At 45.8% G+C, this 18,784-nt stretch overlaps 1 long non-coding RNA gene across 2 annotated transcripts in view; it reads right to left on the bottom strand.

Moving 5' to 3' along the window:
* Window positions 1-521: 521 nt before the first annotated feature.
* LOC142698153 (uncharacterized) overlaps window positions 522-18,784 on the bottom strand; it is a 311,750-nt gene continuing 293,487 nt past the window's right edge. Inside the window, exons 3-4 of one of the 2 annotated variants that reach the window (XR_012865710.1) lie at window positions 8,961-9,036; window positions 522-1,139 (exon numbers count right to left, since the gene is read on the bottom strand). This is a non-coding gene — a long non-coding RNA (uncharacterized LOC142698153). Of the gene's footprint in view, window positions 1,140-4,866; window positions 5,173-8,960; window positions 9,037-18,784 lie in introns of those variants that run through there. The other variant, XR_012865709.1, reaches the window with a different exon arrangement.

Raw genomic sequence — 18,784 nt, 5'->3', positions numbered from 1 at the left:
TGACAAAGTCCATCACAATGTGCTGCAAGGTGGCATTGGGTATAGGCACAGGTTGATGGAGGCCGGCAGGCTTGGAGTTAGTAACCTTGTTAGAAGCACACACCGTGCAAGAAGAGACAAAGTCCACAACATCCTTGGGCAGCGTGGGCCACCAAAAGTGACGAGCAATCAGGTCTCGGGTTTTACGAACACCAGGGTGCCCAGCCAGTTTAGAACTGTGTCCCCATCGGAGAATTCTTCTCCTGCCTGCTAATCGAACAAAAGTCCTCCCCGGAGGGATGTCTCTAACCTGCAAAGGATTGGCAGTGATAATGCAGGACGGGTCTATGATAGTTTGAAGAGACTCCACCGTGTTATTCGTTTCAAATGACCTGGACAGGGCATCGGCCCTCACATTCTTGTCAGCGGGACGGTAGTGGAGCACAAATTGTAAACGGGTGAAGAACAGCGGCCACCTGGCTTGACAGGGATTTAGTCGTTGAGCGGACTGAAGGTAGGTGAGGTTCATGTGGTCGGTGTAGATTAGGATGGGGTGAGCTGCGCCCTCCAGCAGATGTCTCCACTTCTCCAGAGCCAATTTGATGGCCAGTAGATTCTGATCCCCAGCAGAGTAAATGCGCTCTGCAGAAGAAAAAAGTCTCGAGTAGTAGCCACATACTACTGCCTTTCCTTTGGGGCTCCTCTAGAACAGAAGTGCGCCTGCACCAACATAAGAGGCGTCCACCTCCAAAGAAAACTGTATATATACGTCAGGATGATAGAGGATCGAGGCAGAAGTAAAGGCTTTTTTGAGACTAAAAAATGTGGACTCTGCCTCTGGGGTCCACACCTTGGCGTTCACACCGTTCTTGGTAAGGCTGGAAATAGGAGATGTCAGTGATGAGACGTTTGGGATAAACTGCCGGTAGAAATTGGCAAATCCCAGGAAACGCTGTATGGACCTCAGACCTTGAGGACGTGGCCACTCCAGGACAGCTCTCACTTTCTCAGGATCCATCTTGAGACCTTGATCCGATATGATGTAGCCCAGGAAGTGCAGAGAACTCCTCTCAAAGACGCACTTCTCCAGCTTGGCTATAAATGATTCTCCCTTAATCGTAGTAGAACTTGACGGACATGCCTCCGATGAGTCGTCGGATCTGGGGAGAAAATCAAAATATCATCGAGATAAACAACAACACAGATATAGAGGAGATCTCGGAAGATATCATTAACGAGTTCCTGAAACACTGCAGGAGCGTTACACAGTCCGAAGGGCATCACTACGTATTCATAGTGCCCGTCACGGGTGTTAAATGCCGTCTTCCATTCGTCACCCTGGTGGACCGGAGCGGAAGTGAGATGGGGACCAGCACTCACAGATCCATGGCTGTGGGCGTCAGGAGGTGAGTGGAACCGACGGCCCGCGGCCATAGATGCTACATGTGAGTAAACTCGCTAATATACATTCCCGTCCCCCTTGGTGCTGTTTCTGAGATTTTCATAGATTTGTATAGCGCTGATGAGGAACCGGAAGTCTAGTTGTACAGTCTTCTTTGGTGACGACACGACTCTTCGTCATGTGATCGGCCCCGCTGTACTCTATGTACTCGCTGTACTACTGCTCCTGCAGTATACGGAGCACAGCGCCGCTCTCTGAGAGGTTCCTCTGAGAGGTTCCTGTTGTTTTTCCTTTGCTTTATCCAATGCTAAAAACTAATAATGATTTTTTTTTTTTTATAAATGCAAGCCCCTCAGTTGGAGTCACTGGGACCCAACACTAGAATTTCATCTGATTTGACAGATTATGGCACAATTTTCTATGGGGAACTTATGGTGGTTATTTTGATATTCCCATGCTGTTTTCTGACACAGACCACCTACCTAAACATTGCTACAGACAAATCCACCTCTTCATGGTAAAGGTATTCTCTAATGCCAGTGCTGTCTTACAGCAGGATAATGCCCCCGCCACACTGCAAAAATCGTTCAGGACTGATGTGAGGAACATGACAAAGAGTTCAAGGTGTTGACCTGGCCTCCATATTCTTAATTCAATCGATCATCTGTGAGATGTGCTGGAAAAAAAAATCCAATCCATGGAGACCCCTACTCACAATTTACAGGACTTAACCCCTTAATGACGAAGCCTAGGTTGGGCCTTAAAGGAACAGTGTCACCAAAAAAAAAATTTCTAACATCAGTTTGATTTTAGTCTTTTATTAAAAACTTTTATATTTATTTGTGTGTTTGTGTTTCACTTTTTTTTATTTTTACACTTTTTCTTCCCTATGGGGGCTGCCATTTTTTACTCCATTTCTGTATGTGCCGATTAACGACACATACAGACATGTAATATACGGCAGCTCCAGTCCCATAGGGACTGCGAACGGGGCCCGTTCGCAGTCACTATGGTGTACGCCGTCTGTGTGAACGGCGCATGCGCCGCTCCCACACAGTCCAAGTTGAAATGCGCGCCGTCCGGCGCCATTTTACTGTGGACCGGAAGTCGCGGCCGGACAGTAAGATTACTAGTTCCGGTCGCGGCTTCCGGACTTGTGCACATGGAGCAGCGGCAGCAGACGGAGAGGACGGACCGGAGGGAGCGGCGGCGACTGGAGCAGGTAAGTGATTTCTGTGTATGTACGTGTTTTAGTGTGTGTTTACTACTGTATGTAAACCTACTACACTGTGTGTTAGCGCAAAAAATGGTGACACACAGTGTAGGAGGTTAGACCGTTCAAACCCCTCATTTCTCCCGGCACTAGCCAGGATAAAGGGGGGGGGGGGGATTCTGAGAGCTCACTAGAGCGAGTGAGTTTTTCCCAATTTTGCAGCAAAAAGCAATGTGGTTGCTTTACCACATGCAATGCTGCAATTTTGGGAATGGCTCCATTTAGTGACCAGCAATGGGAAATATTATAAATTAGAATCTAATTTATAATATTTCCTGACTCGTGAAAAAAATAAAAAAAATTAGAACAATGTTTAATCACCTATGCACTAATTGTTTATCTAAAAAAAAAAAATACATGTTTTGCTGGCAACACATTCCCTTTAAGGCTCAGAGCCCATTTGTCTAATCTGACATGTGTCACTTTATGTGGTAATAACTTTGGAATGCCTTTATTTATCCAAGTGATTCTGAGACTGTTTTCTGGTGACACATTGAACTTTATGTTAGTGGTAAAATTTGGTTGATACATTCAGTGAAAAACAGAAAAAATTACAGAAAATGTGGTGTAAGGCAGATGGTTATACCACACAAAATAGTTATTAATTAACAATTTGTTTTTTTAAATAAAGGACTTAATATTGAAAAAAGGTTTTTTATACAACTGTTTTTTTTTTTGTCTATCTAGGTGACTTGAAGTCAGGAATCCCTGATCGCTATTCTAATACACTGCACTACATGCGTAGTGCAGTGTAAAAGTGCTGTCAGTTACTCACTGACAGCAAACCTAAGGCAGGACAAACTAGGCTTCCGTAGATGACAAACCCGGAGGCCATTGTTAGGCCTCCTGTTGCCATAACATGATGGAATAGAACGTCAAGGAGCAGGAAGGGGTTAAAGGATCTGCTAACGTCTTGGTGCCAGATACCACAGGACACTTTTAAAGATCTTCTGAAATCCATGTCCCAAAGGGTCAGAGCTATTATGGCAGCACGAGGAGGACTACACAAGGCAGGTGGTTTTAATGTTATGTCTGGATGGTGTATATGTTAGTAATTCATTTCTATTCATTTGTACATTGATGGAAATTAGGGTATGTTCACACGCAAACTCAAAAATATCTGAAAATACAGAGCTGTTTTCAAGGTTTTCAGCGTTTATTTACGGCCGTTTTTGGAGCTGTTTTCAATATTGTCTAGGAAAAACGGCTCCAAAAGTGGCCCAAGAAGTGACTTGCACTTCTTTTGTGAACATACCCTAAAAAAAGAGTAATTTTTCTGTGCTTTTTATTTTTACAATATATATCAATCACCCTAAATATTGTAATCTTGGGGCCTACATTGCTCCTATGTAAACATGGGAACGCCACCATTCTCACCAGTTTTAAGGCGTAATGTAAGTCTTAGGCCAAAATGTAGTAGTAGTCGAAACGCCAATCCAACCGAGATGGAATATGAAATATCCAAGATAGAAGGGAGTCCCAGGCATAAAATAAGATAAGATAACTTTATTAATCCCCGAAGGGAAATTCCAGTATCACATAAATGGATTCTGGGAAACGGCATCAGGGATCTTTTATTATTAGGTCTCTGTGCAGATTGAGATTCTGGCGTCCAAGGTGAAGATGATGAAGAAGACTAGGTGGTACTGTAGACAAAACAAAAAATAATCAGACCAGACGATAATCACTCAGCAATATACTGGTGCCGAAGCTCCAGCCATGATTTCACAAAAATACTATAGATGTCAGTGATCATACCTGTACTGCTGGTGTTTCTTCTGTACCACAGCTGTTGGTACTTATCTCCTCCTCTTTCTTTGAAAGGCATGGACGCGGCACAAGGGACAGCATGGATTTGTCGGGATCCAATGTGCAATACAAGGCAGATGGAATATGTGAGAACATGGCAGAACGGTGACTTGCTCTCCAATCTCATAGTCCTCTAGGCATATAGTGCAGGACTGGATGTCTTCGTTTTCAGTAAAGGTTCGAGATGGGAGTCTATCAATCTGCCTGCCTCTCCTGCCTCGCCGACGTTGTCTTCTCTGCACAGGTCTGCTGTCTGTGGTCTCTGTTGTCGACTGTTGGTTGGGAAGCAGCTGACTGGTGCTTGGTGTTGGCTCCACCAGCCTGTTAGATGTTTGCTGAGGAGATCTGCTTCCTTCTCTGGACGGCTGCAGGTTTGGTAGCGGCTCACTGGTGCTGGGGTCTTGTGTTGGTTCCTCCAGCCTTTCGGATCTCTCCTGAGTAGTTGATGGAGTAGACCCAGGCTGGGATTCTCCAGGAATTCTGAGCTCGGTCTCACTATTAATACGACGGCCACTTGTCGTTTCAGACTGTTCTATTGGCTCAGGTCGTAATGGGGACCGGCTTCTGTCCGCTCCTTCTTGCTGCAACCTACGGCGCGGTGGAACTTGACCACGTCTTCGTCTCCTGTCGGGGACATTGTCATGGTCTTCATCCTGCTCCACACTCTGACGCCTTCTATGTCCAGATCTTAATCTTCCATCAGCAATGCCTAGATGTGAAACAATGTGTATAACATATATTAATTATGTACAGAAAAAATGTGAAAAAAGATCAATACCAGACATTTCCTATGGACTCGCGTGGCCTTCTTTCTAGAGGAAAGCTCCCATGTTTTTCTAATCTTGGACAACCGTTTTGATACTATGAATATATACACAGTCGAGTCACATTATTATAACTACTACTAATATCCAGAGTAACCGGCGTGTGCAGCACGGACAGCAGTAGACGGGCTGGGAGTGACTCAATAAGGTGCTGGTCAGTGGTCTCATATGTGGAGCCTCGCTGACTCCATACATCCCACATTTACTGGAGGGTGCGTGGGGGAGGATCCATAAAGCGAACAACACGATTGGCGTGGTCCCACAGATGCTCAATTGGGTTCAAGTCTGGAGAAATAGGGGGCCAGGGAAGTACTTGGAAGTCTTGGTCGTGCTCTTCCAACCACTGTCGGGCATTTATAGTCGTGTGACATGTCGCATTGTCTTGCTTTAAGTTTCCATTTGCTCCAGGGAAGACAATCAGCATGTATGGTGGATGTGATCTGTAACGATGGATTCATATCTAAATCGGTTCAGAGCCTTCCATAAAGATGAGTGGCCCAGAGAATACCATGGAAAAATACCCCAGACGCTGACGTCGCCGCCAGCTTTTTCCAGCAATGGTTGTAAAGTCCATCCTTTCGATGAAGCAGAAAACGTGATTTATGGGAGAAGACAACCCTTTGCCAATCATCGGTGCTCTGAGACCAATACTGCCGTGCAAATTGAAGCCATTTTCTCTGATGCACCTTTGTTACATAGGAGCAGTGACCATCCGTCGGGTTCGGAGCCCCATACGCAGTCGGGTTCGCTGAACTGTTGTATTAGACACACGTCTGGTAGCCAACGTTCACCTCTCAAATACATGGCACGTGGTGCTCTGCAGTTTCCATGTCCGTTATTCCCAATGGTGCCATTTGTCCACTCACGATACACTGTCACCACAGCAGCACGCGAACAGTTCACAAACTGCGCTGTTTCAGAAATACTGCCGCCCTTGGTCCGAAAGCCAATAATCATCCCTTTTTGCAACTGAAAAATGGTGCATTTTTTGCGGACGCAAAACGGACACGTTTGTGTGAAACTAGCCTAAATGTATCTGATATAACAAGTTCCACTTACCTTGATTTATCCGGGAACTTTCGTCTATTGCAAGCTGCAAGAGTTCTCGGTAACTCATTGTTCCTTGTAGCAGGCGGCTTGATGTTTAAATTCAGGAACAATGGAAAAACGGGATTCCTCAAATAAGAGGGAATCTACCACGATGTTCAGAAGTTGCACTGGTGTTTAAGTGCTCTGAACAGATGATGTAGTAGTCGCTTTGTAGCACAAATTCGCTCTTTGAAAAACCAAGTGAAGTTTCAGCATCAGCATCAACTCGAGATATGGCACTGATGTGACCGCGCTTGGGGTACTTAGAACTTCACGCCATTGTGATGTCACTGCTATAGATGCCACACCCTCCATTGTTCTGATGACATCACTGCCTGCAGTGATGTCATAATGCTTACGGTATGTCATAAACGGTCCCCTGCTCTGCATTATACCAATCACTGCAGGAAAGCCTCCAAATAAATAAATAAATATATATTACATTTTTTTATATTTACATATTGCAGCTGAAAATCTCTAATATTTGTTTAGTAAATGTTTCTCTATAATTGTTTAGTAAATGTTGTAGCACACAATTCATCTAAGTAAAAGTCTTAGTAACAGATTACCACCATGGAGAGGTGGAAATGTAACTTTATTTTTCTAAAACTAGATGGTTCTGGAGTAAATAAGAATCCTTTATAACCTAAAGAGGTTGTCTGGTATAAGAAACCCATTGTAAATACCCTATTGGGGAATTCTAAGTTAAGAAAGGACAAGTCTCTTATTGATTTCACTGTGTAATGCTTAGTTTCTCCTGTAGTGGCGCTGCAGGGGAATTCAACACTTCTCAAGTTCCATCACAGATTAAATCTGATCGCTGGGGGTCACAATCAGCGACATTAAGCTGCACTATCTGGATGTACAAATGACACTGGATGAGGGCCGTATTGTGACAGACATTTACACCAAACCAACTGACTGAAAATAACTTTTTAATTTTAGCTTTCAACCCAAATCAGCACAAAAATAAAATTTCACAAAGCCAACTACATAGTGATAGAAAAAGCTGCAGAACTTCGCATATAAATGAGACGGATATGTGAGAGGCAGATAGATAGGGCGTGCTCTAGCAAAGTAAAAAATGAGCCCCCCATTACTTTATTTTTCTGATCTCAAATGCCAAGATACAATCCCGTTAGTAAGCCCTAAATATACACCTCCTGCAATGAGCCATAATACAATTGTGGGGATCAGACCTTAACCACTTCCTGCCGCAGCCATTTTGAATTTTTTTATTTTTGTTCTTTCCTCCTCACCTTCCAAAAGCCACAACTTTTTTATTTTTCTGTTGATATATCCATATGAGGGCTTGATTTTTGCAGGACGAGTTGTAGTTTTTCATGGCACCATTTATTGTACTAATGAAATGGGAAACTGAAAGAACTTTCTTTGTGGGGTGAAATAGGAAAAAAGCAGATTTCTCCATTGTTTTTTGGGTTTAGTTTTTATGGAGATCACCGCGCGGTTTTGTTTCGCCATTATCTGAGAGCCATACGTTTTGTTTTCTTTCCGTCGCTGCAGCCGTGTGAGGGCTTGTTTTTTTGTGGCACGAGCTGTCGTTTTTATTGGTTCATGAGACTTTTTGATCATCTTTTATTCCATTGTTTGTGGGAGATGAGATGACCAAAAAACAGTGATTCTGCCCTTGACATTTTTTGTTTGTTTTAATGCATTCACCATGTGGGTTAAATAATGTTATACTGTTATATCTCTGACTTTTACGGACGTGGCAATACAAGTTATGTTAATTTACTTTTTTTACATTGCTTTTTTTTAAACTTTAAATATTTTAACTTTATATATAAATATATATATATATATATATATATATATATATATATATATATATATATATATATATATATAAACTTAATTTAACTGTATTTTACTTTCTTTACTTGCCCTCTAGGGGACTTAAACCAGCAATCATTGGATCGCTTGCATGATATACTGCAATACTAATGTATTGCAGTATATCGTGTTCTTTACCTGCTCTTATTAAGCCTTGCCAGGGGTGCAAAGATGGCAGACCTGAGGGCCTACATTAGTCCTCCAAGCTGCAATGACAACCATCGGCACCCCGCAATCGCAGGGGGGCAATGGGCTGTCAGAGATGGCCACCCCCATCTTTCTAATGGCTTAGTTACCGCAGTTACTATTGACCTCAGCATCTAAGGGGTTAAACGAGTGGGATCGTAGTAATCTACGATTTCGCTCGTCGCAGTGAACTTTCAGTTGTAACATACAACCAACACCAGCAAATTATGGAGTGACCTCAGTCAGTGACACCACTCCATACTTCCCTCCTGGCCTACACCGTATATATACACGTTGGTTGTCGTGGAAGGGGCTAGGCAGCATTGAAGGGTTATGCTGCTATAAAGCAGATCTTCCCTTACAAAAACTAATGAAGTTTTGGCAACCAAAGGTGCCCCCCTCAGCATCAGAGCCCCATAGCAGCTTCTATGGCTACTAGGGCTATAGTTATGTCCATGTACAGGGGGAAGATTTGACAGTAACACTACAGGTGATGTATTATCACAGTATACATCTAGTATTAGGATAAAATAGAATGACGTACCAGTCCCCAGACATTAGTAGATACGGGTCACTAAGAAAATCATGGTGGTTCCAAGTACCAGGCTCAGGACCAACACCTACAAGAGGAGGAGAGAGAATAAGGAGGTTAAAACGTGGCCAGGTGCGGTGGATTCACTGCTTGTACACAATGCATCTTAAAGGGGTTATGCGGGGACTAAAAGTTATTAGCAGTGTTCTCACTGCATTATGTGATGTCACGGTTTGTGGGTATGTGGACCCACCAGGCCGCACCGCCATAGCAGCGAGGCAGCTGGCCAAACAACAGGGAACCCCAGAAATACATAGTCCCGCACAAGGGTAACCGGATAGTCCAGACAGTGGCCGCAGCTCTGGCACGGATGGAGGTATTTAACACAGGACGTGGCGGATGACACAGGTGCAGTAGACACGACTCCAACTAGTAGGCACAGGAACAAGAAGACAGTACGGGATACAGGAACGGGTAACAGGGCACGGGAACAACTGGAACGGGAAACAGTAAGGGACCATTTGAAAGACAGACTTGGGGTATACTAACAATGCTCAGGCAAGGATCAGATGGGTTGGGCCCTTCTTATAGTCCAGGAAATCATGTGTGTTGATGATGGTGATTTCCTACATGTGCGTGCGCTGGCCCTTTAAGAGCGGGCACGAGCGTGCGCGCGCACCCTACGGGACAGAGCAGATCGTACCAGAAGTGAGCGCTGGCGTCTCCTGGGAAGGAGATGGGAACCAGCGCTCACAGATCCATGGCTGCGGGCGTCAGGTGAGTGGACCCGATGGCCCTGGACGCTACAGTATCCCCCCCTCTTACGCCCCCTCTTCTTGGGACTAGAGCGAGAGAGGAACTTCTTAACAAGAGCAGAGGCATCAAGGTTCTCCTCCGGCTCCCAGGACCTCTCCTCAGGACCAAACCCTCTCTAGTCCACCAAATAGAAAGTCCTTCCTCCTACCCTCTTGCAGTCCAGGATCTCCCTCACCTCGAACACATCAGAAGAACCGCTGGGAGCAGTTGTGGAACAGGAAGTCTTGCTGTAGCAGTTCAGGACCACTGGTTTCAGGAGGGACACATGAAAGGAGTTGGGGATTCTGATGGTAGGAGGCAGCCGCAGTTTATAGGAGACAGGGTTAATCTGTTGCCGAATCTCAAAAGGACCGAGAAACCTGGGAGCAAACTTGTATGAAGGCACCCTCAAACGAATGTTCCATGAGGACAGCCAGACTTTGGTACCTGGAAGATACTGCGGCAGCTCTCTTCTTGTATCCGCTTTTCGCTTCATACCTGGGTCTGTTGCCAGATTTACGGGAAGTCCCCAAATACAGAGTCAGCAGCGGGTACCTGAGAAGTAGTAGACACTGGAAGAGGGACTCTAGGATGTTGACCGTATACAATGTAAAACGGAGTTGAAGTGGTGGACTCGCTTGTGTGGTTGTTGTACGAGAACTCGGCCCATGGAAGAAGCTGTACCCAGTTATCATGCTGTAAGGAAATGAAGTGACGGAGATAATTCTCCATGATCTGGTTGATCCTCTCGACTTTCCCATTGGACTGGGGATGATAGGCTGTGGAAAAGTCCAATATCACATCCAGGAGTTTACAGAGAGCCCTCCAGAACCTCGAGGTAAACTGAAACCCCCGATCGGACACAATGTGAAGGGCAAGCCATGCAAGCGGTAGATGTGCTGGATGAAGAGATTCGCCATTCGGGGAACAGAAGGTAGGCCGGTCAGCGGGATAAAATGTGCCATCTTCGAGAACCGGTCCACCACCACCCAGACAGTGTTGCATCCTGCTGAGGGAGGAAGGTCAGTGACAAAGTCCATCACAATGTGCTGCAAGGTGGCATTGGGTATAGGCACAGGTTGATGGAGGCCGGCAGGCTTGGAGTTAGTAACCTTGTTAGAAGCACACACCGTGAAAGAAGAGACAAAGTCGACAACATCCTTGGGCAGCGTGGGCCACCAAAAGTGACGAGCAATCAGGTCTCGGGTTTTACGAACACCAGGGTGCCCAGCCAGTTTAGAACTGTGTCCCCATCGGAGAATTCTTCTCCTGCCTGCTAATCAAACAAAAGTCCTCCCCGGAGGGATGTCTCTAACCTGCAAAGGATTGGCAGTGATAATGCAGGACAGGTCTATGATAGTTTGAAGAGACTCCACCGTGTCATCCGTTTCAAATGACCTGGACAGGGCATCGGCCCTCACATTCCTGTCAGCGGCCACTCTGCGTGACAGGGATTTAGTCGTTGAGCGGACTGAAGGTAGGTGAGGTTCATGTGGTCGGTGTAGATTAGGATGGGGTGAGCTGCGCCCTCCAGCAGATGGCTCTACTTCTCCAGAGCCAATTTGATGGCCAGTAGCTCCTGATCCCCAACAGAGTAAATGCGCTCTGCAGAAGAAAAAAAGTCTCGAGTAGTAGCCACATACTACTGCCTTTCCTTTGGGGCTCCTCTGGAACAGAAGTGCGCCTGCACCAACATAAGAGGCGTCCACCTCCAAAGAAAACTGTATATATACGTCAGGATGATAGAGGATCGAGGCAGAAGTAAAGGCTTTTTTGAGACTAAAAAATGTGGACTCTGCCTCTGGGGTCCACACATTGGCGTTCACACCGTTCTTGGTAAGGGTGGAAATAGGAGATGTCAGTGATGAGATGTTTGGGATAAACTGCCGGTAGAAATTGGCAAATCCCAGGAAACGCTGTATGGACCTCAGACCTTGAGGACGTGGCCACTCCAGGACAGCTCTCACTTTCTCAGGATCCATCTTGAGACCTTGATCCGATATGATGTAGCCCAGGAAGTGCAGAGAACTCCTCTCAAAGACGCATTTCTCCAGCTTGGCGTATAAATGATTCTCCCTTAATCGTAGTAGAACTTGACGGACATGCCTGCGATGAGTCGTCGGATCTGGGGAGAAAATCAAAATATCATCGAGATAAACAACAACACAGCTATAGAGATCTCGGAAGATATCATTAACGAGTTCCTGAAACACTGCAGGAGCGTTACACAGTCCGAAGGGCATCACTACGTATTCATAGTGCCCGTGACGGGTGTTAAATGCCGTCTTCCATTCGTCACCCTGGCGGACCGGAGCGGAAGTGAGATGGGGACCAGCGCTCACAGATCCATGGCTGTGGGCGTCAGGAGGTGAGTGGAACCGACGGCCCGCGGCCATAGATGCTACATGTGAGTAAACTCGCTAATATACATTCCCGTCCGCCTTGGTGCTGTTTCTGAGATTTTCATAGATTTGTATAGCGCTGATGAGGAACCGGAAGTCTAGTTGTACAGTCTTATTTGGTGACGACACGACTCTTCGTCATGTGATCGGCCCCGCTGTACACTATGTACTCGCTGTACTACTGCTCCTGCAGTATACGGAGCACAGCGCCGCTCTCTGAGAGGTTCCTGTGAGAGGTTCCTGTTGTTTCTCCTTTGCTTTATCCAATGCTAAAAACTAATAATGATTTTTTTTTTTTTTAAATGCAAGCCCCTCAGTTGGAGTCACTGGGACCCAACACTAGAATTTCATCTGATTTGACAGATTATGGCACAATTTTCTATGGGGAACTTATGGTGGTTATTTTGATATTCCCATACTGTTTTTTGACACAGACCACCTACCTAAACATTGCTACAGACAAATCCACCTCTTCATGGTAAAGGTATTCTCTAATGCCAGTGCTGTCTTACAGCAGGATAATGCCCCCGCCACACTGCAAAAATTGTTCAGGACTGATGTGAGGAACATGACAAAGAGTTCAAGGTGTTGACCTGGTGTAGCGCCCATGGCCGCGGGCCGTCGGGTTCACTCACCCCCCGACGCCCGCAGCCATGGATGAAAACAATGATCATTAACCCACATGACTTCCTGCTCTATAAGAATGCCCCAGCCCTTCTGATCCTTGCCTGAGCGTTGTTAGTCTTTCCCAGTCTGTCTCGCAAATGGTCCCTTAGTGTCTCCCGTTCCCGCTGTTACCCATGCCCTGTTACCATTCCTGTATTCCGCATTGTTCCTGTGCCTACCCGTGTTCAAGTGTCATCTGCCACGTCAAGTGCCAACTGCCATGTCAAGTGGCATCTGCCACGTCAAGTGCCATCTGCCACGTCAAGTGTCTTCTGCCGCGTCAAGTGCCATCTGCTCATCGGATACTGCCCGCCACGTCTGGCGCCACTTTCCGCACCTGCCTCCATCCGTGCTGAAGCCACAGCCACCGCCCGGACTATTTCAGGTACCTAAGTATTACTGTCTGCCATCTTACTTTCACATAGACTGTGACCTGGTCAGCTGCCTCCCCGCTACGGCGGAGCGGCCTAGTGGGTCCACAAACCCAGTGTCCGTGACAGTACGCTCAGGCCATGGAACCCGCTGGTCAGCCCAAGACCCCAGTACAGAAGATTCAGACAGAGATGCATGACCTACGCACTCGTCAGGATCAACTCCTTGAGGCGGTGAATTCTATTCTGGTCCGCCTGTATTCTGACTCCATGACCAGGCTGTAAGTTGTAGGGCCCTTGAGACAATCTCACTGTATATGTCTGTATTGAACCGGTACTCACACCAAGACACTGTCAGATAGCGTCAACTCAGCTGAAGAGGCACGTGGGAAGTTTCCAGAGAAGTTTATTTTCAGGCTGAAATACTTGTAATGTACACAAACCAGCAGGTGAAAAGATGATATTTTGCCAGAGTTGAGCAGGAGATGACTACACAGTATGGGAACCATGAGGAAAGACAACTAGGCACAGAAAGAAGGGAGGAGCTATTACCTCAGAGCCTAGCTACAGGGAGATAGCAGGGACAAACTAAATAAAGCAAAGCAACTGCAATAGGAGCATATAACATAACATGACAGTGAATAGAAACCTAAGTCGAGGGACATGACACTCCCCGTCTGAAATCTTTAGATTTCACAATAAAATCAAACTTGAAAGAATGTCCTTGAATAATGTCCAGTAGTGGATCCTGGAACCTGAAAGACAAAAAGAACATGCAAACAATGACAATAGTTATAGTCCAAGTCTGTTGCCGATAGTCTGCAACAGTAGGTATCCGCTTGTACAAGTTCCAAGTAAAAAACCCATCTTCGGATTGGGGAAGCCGCAACTTGCCAACACTTCCACCAACCCACTGTATATTCCAAATGGTAAGGTGTTCCAAATATAACACAGCTAGCAGCCAGCTGGGGGCTGTGTCCTTTATGTGCCTTCTTTCTTTGGAAGAAGAAGCACTAGTTCAGTGATTGGGCGGAAGAAAACTCGCACTGAGCCTCCTTTGGTCACCTTGACCTCTACCTTTCGAGTCTTTCCATCATCACTAGGCATAACCTTGGTAACAAGACCCATTGGCCATTCATTGCGATGGGCTTCCTTATCCTTTAGAAGAACAAGGTCACCTTCCTGGAGGTTAGGTCTCGACGTCTGCCATTTGTGACGGCTTTGAAGTATGTGCAAATACTCTGTCTTCCAGCGGTGCCAGAACACGTTGGACAGGTATTGTACCTGTTTCCATTGGCGTCGGTAAATGTCGCTGTGGTCAAAGATTCCCGGAGGGATTGCAGCAGTCCCGATCTTCTGGGTAAGAAGCGTAGCTGGGGTAAGAATAACTGGGGAATCAGGGTCCGAGGATACTGGGACTAGTGGCCTTGCATTGATTATGGCGGACACCTCTGCAAGAAAGGTGACCAAGATCTCATGAGTAAGCAAAGACTTGTGATCCAGCAACATGGAGTCAAGGATTTTGCGTGCAATTCCAATCATGCGTTCCCATGATCCTCCCATGTGAGACGAATGTGGAGGGTTAAACACCCATGTGCACCCATTGTTAGACAAGAAATTGTCTAACTGCAGTTCTTTGCTGGCTCCCACGAAGTTAGTGCCGCAGTCAGACCTCAGTTGCTTGACGGGTCCTCGGATAGAGAAGAATCTTCGGAGGGCATTGATGAAGCAAGAAGAATCCATAGACTCAATCACTTCGATGTGTACTGCTCGGATGCTGAGACATGTAAACAGCACAGCCCACCGTTTGCTGTTTGCGACTCCACCACGGGTCCTTCGTGTAACAACTGACCATGGGCCAAAGACATCCACCCCAACATAAGTAAAGGGCGGTTCCGTACTTAGTCGGTCTGCTGGGAGATTTGCCATTTGTTGTTGATGGTGTCTTCCTCTTAACTTATGACACTTGACACATTTATGGAGCACGGAAGAGATGCATCTCTTCATCCCTACGATCCACAAGCCGGCTGACCTGATGGCACCTTCCGTAAACTGTCTGCCTTGGTGCTGCACTCTTTCATGATGGTGTCGGACCAATAGTGTAGCAATATGATGCCGACCTGGTATAATGACAGGATTTTGTTCCTTGCTACTTAGATCAGATCTCACTATACGGCCGCCCACTCTCAGCAATTTGTGATGATCAAGCACTGGATTCAGTTCAAAGAGTGCACTGCTCTTGGAAAGATTGATACCCTTTGTAATATTGTCAATCTCCTGACTGTATACTTCTTGTTGCACACAACGGGTAATGACTTCTTCAGCATGTTCGATGTCTGCGACAGTAGGGTGTTCTTTACAGATATGCCAGCCATGACACTCTGATGTGTCCTTAGCAAAGCAGTGAGCGATATGAATTAGGTGAGCAACAGCTCGCACAATAGATGACCAATTTGAGAAGCGCTCAAAGCGATGTGACTTCAGCTTCAATTTTGGAATTACAGAAGTGAAGAGCGTGGTATTTGTAGGCCTGATTTCCTTGTCAGACTCGGGATCCACCATCTCATAGGTGGTGTTGGTAGGAATTAAACAGGGATCCTCATACAAGAATCTTGGAGGTGACAACCACATGTCACATAGGCCTGCTGCCGGTTCAGGTCTTGTTCCACGATCAGCTGGGTTAAGGTCAGTGGAGATGTACTGCCACTGCCCAGGAGTAGAAAAACTTCTAATGCGTTCTACTCTGTTGCTGACATATACATAGAATTGTTTTGTTTGGTTGTATATATAACCAAGCACAACTTTACTATCTGTGTAGAAAGCAAATGAATCAATTGCAATGTCCATTTCGTTTTTAATAACTTCAGCAATCTCTACTGCTAGCACAGCTGCACAAAGCTCAAGTCTTGGCACAGAGTGTGCAGGTTTTGGGGTTAGTTTGGTCTTACCCAGGACAAATCCACAGTGAGGCTTGTTGGTTCCTGGGATTCTCAGATAGGCTACTGCAGCTATGGCTTCGATAGACGCATCAGAGAAAATGTGTATTTCTCTTCTGATGGCAGCTGAAAGAGAGCTGGGAACGTAACAACGTGAGACTTGGAGTTGTTCTAATATTTTCAGAGACTCCTTCCATATCTTCCACCTTTGTTGTTTCTCAATAGGCAGAGAAGTATCCCAGTCTATGTTCTCGGTGGTAAACTGTCTCAGCAATTTCTTGCCTTGAATGGTGACGGGGGCTATGAAGCCAAGAGGATCATAGATGCTGTTCACAACAGATAAAACTCCTCGCTTGGTAAAAGGTTTGTCACTGGCTGACACTTGGAAGGTGAATGTGTCTTGCTTAATGTCCCACAGCAAACCTAGGCTTCGTTGTATAGGAGGAACATCAGAACCAAGATCGAGGTCTTTCAAGTTGGTTGCATGATCTTCAGAGGGGAACGCTTTCATTACCTTCTGGCTATTAGAGATAATCTTGTGAAGTCTGAGATTTGCTACAGACAGCATTGCCTGCGTTCTGGTGAGGAGATCGATTGCCTCTTCACTTGTGGGTAAGGATTTAAGTCCATCGTCTACATAGAAGTTCTTCTCAACAAATTGACGAGCATCAGATCCATACCCCTTCTCACCTTCCTGGGCTGTCCTTCTCAATCCATAGATTGCTACAGCAGGAGAGGGGCTGTTGCCGAAGACATGTACCTTCATCCGGTAATCTGTGACCTTGTTGTTGACATCATTGTCTTTGTGCCATAGAAACCTGAGGTAGTTCCTGTTGTCTTCCTTGACAATGAAGCAGTGGAACATTTGCTGGATGTCAGCCATTACTGCAACAGGTTCTTGTCTGAAGCGGATGAGTACTCCTATGAGGTTGTTGTTTAGGTTAGGCCCAGTGAGGAGCAGGTTGTTTAGAGAAACGCCTTCATGCTGAGCGCTGGAATCAAACACCACTCTGATTTGATTAGGCTTGCGAGGGTGATACACGCCAAAGGATGGAAGGTACCAGCATTCTTCTCCTTCCTTTAGTGGTGGTGCAGGTTCTGCATGATCTCTATCAAATATATTTTGCATGAAGTCTACAAAATGTTTTTCCATCTCTGGTTTCCTCTTTAGGGTGCGTTTTAAAGAGGAAAATCTCGAAACTGCTTGCTGTAGATTGTTTGGTAATTTTGGTCTTGGGGAACGGAAAGGCAAAGGTGCTACCCAGCTGTTAGACTCATCCTGAGCAAATTCTTTGTCCATAACCTTGAGAAATTCTTTATCCTCTCTTGCAAGTGCCAACTTATTGTCTTCACTTGTAGAATTGAACACTGTTGCTCCAAGACTGTCATCCCAGGACAGGAATGTGTTCATATTATCTTGGTGGTCAAGCTGCCACTTACTGTTGTTCAGCTTCTCTTTCACCCAGTAATGGTGTGGGCATGGCTGAAAATAAGTGTTGCGACCATTTGGCAAAATGTGAGTTTTAAATGAGGAAATCTTGGTAGGCTTCTTCATCTTGTCTATACAGACGTTGCCTATGATAACCCAACCTAAATCAAGGCGTTGGGCAAACGGAGCATCATGTGGTCCGTTGATTTGCTGGCGTACCTTATGTACCCTGAGAATGTCTCTACCGAGCAGAAGTAGGATCTCTGCACTCTTGTCAAGGGCTGGTATTTCTTTCGCTATAGCCCTTAGATGAGTGTGATGAAGAGCAGCCTCTGACGTAGGAATCTCATCTTTGTTGGATGGTATCTGGTTGCACTCAACAAGTGTGGGTAAGGGTATCTCCTGATTGTTGAGAGAAGCCACTATAAGTCCACTGGCTCTTCTTCCGGAGACCTCTGTAATGCCACTACAAGTACCCAAGGTGTAAGGGTAAGCATCTCCTTTTAAGTTGAACAGGTCAAAGAGTTCTGATCTTGCGAGTGAACGGTTGCTCTGATCGTCCAGGATGGTATACACCTTTACGGCCCTTTCCGGTTGACCCTTGGGGTATACGTTGACTAGACATATCTTTGCACAGGACTTGTCGCAAAGGTCGTCTCCGCAGACTTCTGTGCATGAAGAAGATACAGTAGTAAGATTTGCTGCTTGCTCTGCATTCTCCCCGCCATGATTTATCGCAGGAGTGGAATGTGCAGGTGGTGCAGGACTGAATTGAGATGGATGGAGCGCTTGCACATGGTCCTCACAGTTGCACTCTATGCATTTAATAGTAGTTTTACAGTCTTTAGCGAAATGTTCAGTAGACGCACAACATCTGTAACATACCCTAAATTTCTTTAGAAGCTCTTTGCGTTCCTGGAGCGGTTTCTTTCTGAAGCCAATGCATTTCTTGAGAGGATGTGGCTTCTTATGAATAGGACATAGGCGATTAGGATTTTCAATCTTTTCACCTTGGTTGTACTTGTCTGGAGCTGATGAGGGTGTGGGAAGGACATCAGTCTTTTTCACTGACACTGGACCTCTGTGGTTTCTATAGTTAGAACGTGGGCTGTCGTACTTAGGATGGGGTGAACCAGGACCACTGGACTCACTGGAGGTAAAGCTTGGGTCATTCTTGGATTCTGCAATGTTCCTGATAAATTCACAGAAGTAAGAAAATGGAGGAAAGGAGACTTGC

Source organism: Rhinoderma darwinii, assembly GCF_050947455.1.
Source record: "Rhinoderma darwinii isolate aRhiDar2 chromosome 12 unlocalized genomic scaffold, aRhiDar2.hap1 SUPER_12_unloc_3, whole genome shotgun sequence".
Lineage (NCBI taxonomy): Eukaryota > Metazoa > Chordata > Amphibia > Anura > Rhinodermatidae > Rhinoderma > Rhinoderma darwinii.
The sequence above is the reverse complement of the archived record's forward strand: the minus strand, read 5'-3'. Positions and strand labels throughout refer to the sequence as shown.